This window comes from Myotis brandtii, unplaced genomic scaffold (assembly GCF_000412655.1).
Source record: "Myotis brandtii unplaced genomic scaffold, ASM41265v1 scaffold260, whole genome shotgun sequence".
Taxonomy (NCBI): domain Eukaryota; kingdom Metazoa; phylum Chordata; class Mammalia; order Chiroptera; family Vespertilionidae; genus Myotis; species Myotis brandtii.
Genome location: NW_005359881.1, coordinates 878,393 through 882,169, shown reverse-complemented (window position 1 = coordinate 882,169; position 3,777 = coordinate 878,393).

Below are 3,777 nucleotides of genomic sequence, written 5' to 3'. Positions count from 1 at the left end.
ATATTTTGAAGAAACAAAAATGTATTATTTCACTCATTCCATTTATTTATACACAGGCACTGGGACTTGTACTTTTAGAGTACATAAAAGACATGCAACTTATCCTCAAGAGCCTTGCTGGTTAGTAGGGAAGGTTTTATACATCCATCACACACACATTAGAAAATGATGCGCACTAAAGGGGCCTCCTTCTTCAACATTTCATTTAACTTAAGAATTCCAAAAAACAGCTGGATGCCCCTAGAATATTATTTCATTCTTTACTTTCAAAATTATTTTATGTTCACTCTACATTTTCTTGTGTCTGACTGATTTTTAAATATCTTTACTGATAAGTATTATATAAAGTTGCATGTCAATTTAATCAAAGCATTTTAAAAGATCTTCTTCTTGTGCTATTAGGCATTGAAGTGGTCTTGCTAACAAATCCATGAGCACAAAAAGCTTATCTAACTTCTTACAAAACTAGTACTGTTATCTGCTCCTTTTACTGTTGCTGTCTATGCAATTATTCATCCTCGTCAAGCTCTGCATCTGCTCTGTTAATTACTGCTTTGAGCTATGCCTGCCTAGTATTTCCATTGGCAGCTGCCCACTTGGCTGCTTTTGAGTCAGCATTGTCTCTGCATATGCGCCAGAACAATGAACAGTCCCATCTTTCTGAGACCCTTATATCTTTATATCTGATTCTATATAAACCATTAATTTCAAGAGAATTGATGTGATTACCCATTTCAAAGCACTGAATGTAAAATAAAGTTAAAATATATTAAAACTGACTTTAGTAAGTTAAGTTTATCTTTAAACATGCACCTTTTCCCCTCTTTAAAGTTTTACTAAACTTAAGTTTTCCAATACTAGCCAAGAATACCATTGTAGTTAATTGTCCTACGGTACTTCCCTTTTATGCTCAGTTCCCTGTGCACTACCAGCATTACGTTGTGGACCATTTTAATTTAATGATGATTTCCATTCAATTTAAATACAAAAATGATAGGGAAGTGGGTACTTTAATAGAAATATTATTCTTTTATGTGGGATTTTTATTTATGAATAAAGAGCTTAAAGTTTTCTTATTTTATAAGTAACTTTTGTTTAGTTAACTCATATGTTAATCTGTATATTCCATGCTACATGGCAAACTATTCAGTTGATGGAGTTTGGGGATAATAAAAATCCCGTCTAACAATCTCTGTAATAAGAGAGGATTTTTTTTTTTTTTAAGAAAAAGGATTAACATCCTCCTTTTGAAAGACATAGAACACATCTGATCATTTACTGTCAATGGAGGAGCAGGTAATAAAGACCAAGAAAGAGGGAGAGGGATGGTGGAGACCGGAGAAGGCTACTGACAAGTATTGCTAGTGCCAGGGAGAGACAAACAACTGCAAGGGTTCACTTTCCAGCAAAAGTTCATTTCGTTGAGAACAGATCAAGCATAGGTTATGCTGGGAACTGAGAAAAGTTTAATTTCTTAAGGAGAAGTTAGCTTAGTAACTTTAAAAAATTAGAACATTAAAATATAAATTTCACATGAGAATTTAAAAGACTGGGGAGAGGGGAAGCTTCAAGAAAAGACTTTCTTTTCTGTTCTATTGAAATCAATTTATGACATTCTATGTTATGGAAATGCATGAATTGAGGAGAGTCGGTCTGCAGCTTCTGCTGTAAAACAACAGAGCAACTCAGCTGCGACACCCAGATCCTAACCCAGATTCTAACCGGCATTAACAGAAGCCCTGAGGCAAGCTGGCAACAACGTTCCTTCATTTATCTTAGACAAAAATCCACGGAATCGTTGGTTTTGTGGCTTTAAAAAAAATTGTCGGCGAAGCTTGAGAGCTTTCAGGATGCCTGTCCTGAGAATGGAATGTTTTCAGTATGTCTTTTTCAGGAGAATGAAAAGCATTACGTGGAAGGCCAGTAAGAGAATGCTTTGTGAAACCGCCTCCGCCTTTGCACGTCAATGAAAATGGTCAGAACAGCACAAAAATCCTGGGAAAGTGATTTTTAAAAATAGGATGTTTTGTTGTAAGTGACTGGGGTGGACAGATATTTTTTAATCAGGCAAAAATACTGTCCATCTTAATCGTATTTGGAAGAAAATAGGATGTACATTAATTACTCCACAGATATTTATTAAGTGCCTACTATGTGCAAGACAAAAAGAGGAAAAAGACACAATCTTGCCCTCAGAAGTTACCGATAGTACACACACACCTATGTATGTAAACATGATGTACATATATCAACCAGTCCTTGACACATATATCAGGGGTGCTCTGGTGAGTAAACCAGATAGTTCTCTTGGAACTTACGTTATAGTTGGAGAAACCACCTGACATGAACTTCACAAACGTTGTAATTTCTGATACGGACAGGTGCTATGAAGCAGTGAGTCAGGGAAGTATGCTAGGTGGTGATGTGGATAAGGGTGTGTGTGTGTCAGAAAATGCCTCTGAGGAAGTAACTTTTGAGCTGAGAGCTGAAGGAAAAGAGCCAGCCGTAGGAAATTTGGGAGCACACGCATCCTAGGTAGAGGGAATTGCAAAGGTAAAAGTCCTGAGATGGGAATGATCTTGACATAATCCCCGTGGCTGCATGAAGGTCGGCATGGTTGGAGTCCAGGGAGCTGGGGAAAAGTGATAGAAGAAAGATCTCAGAGGCGGGCAGGGGCCGGGGAAAGGAATTTGCCTTTTACTCTAAGTGCAATCAGAAACCACTGGTGGATTTTAAAGAGAGCAGTGACATAATTGGCTTTTTTTTTTTTTTTAAGATTGCATTGACAACTGGAAGAGGTTAATGGGGGAAAAGGTGGAGCTATGTAGTACTTTCAACAATAAAGATTAAAATTTAAAAGAAAAAAAAAGATTGCATTGACTGCTCTGAGGACAGTGCCTAAGAGGGTGGAGTGGAAGCAGGGAAACCAGATAGGAGACTCTTGCAGGGGGCCAAGTGAGGTGATGAGGGCTGAGAGGGAAAAGGAAGCTGTGAGAGGGAGCGAAGAAGACCCAGGATATAGCTGCAGGTTGGCTATGTGGATAGAGTGGGAGGAAAGGAAGAAGGAAATTGACATGACCTCTAGGTTTCTGGCTGGAGCAACTGGGTAGCTAGTGGTGCTATTCAAAGAAATGGAGAAGACTGAAGAAGAACAGGCTTGGTGGGGAAATTCTATTTTAGAAATGTTAAGTTCAATCTGGCAGTTAGGGTACAAGTTAAGATTTCAAATAGGTGGTTGGATATTAGAGTTTGGAGCTCAGGGAAGAGATCATGTAAAGAAATAAATTTGGGAGTCATCAGTATACGGGTGGCACTTTAAGGCAATAGGACCGAGAGATCACCTAGGGAGTGTGTGTAAAGGTAGACAAGAGTAGAATTTTGAGTTTTAGTCATTTAGTGGTGAAGCACAGGAAGAGGAGCCAAGAAAATTTTATACACACACACACACACACACACACACACACACACACACACACACAGAGCAATAGATACATAACTATATAACTCTCTCTCTCTCTCTTTTCTGAACTGTTTAAGAGTCCTTTGCAAACATGATGCCCCTTTACTCCTAAATACATCACAGTATGTATATTCAGGGTGGGGTAAGAGTAGGTTTACAGTTGTTTGTATGGAAAATAATGTTAATAAATAATAATACACGAATAAACTATTTCAAACTGTTAGCCTACTTTTGCTCCACCATGTATATACATACTGTGATGTATTTAAGAATAAATACATGTATATATGTGTGTATATGTGTGTGTGTGTGTGTGT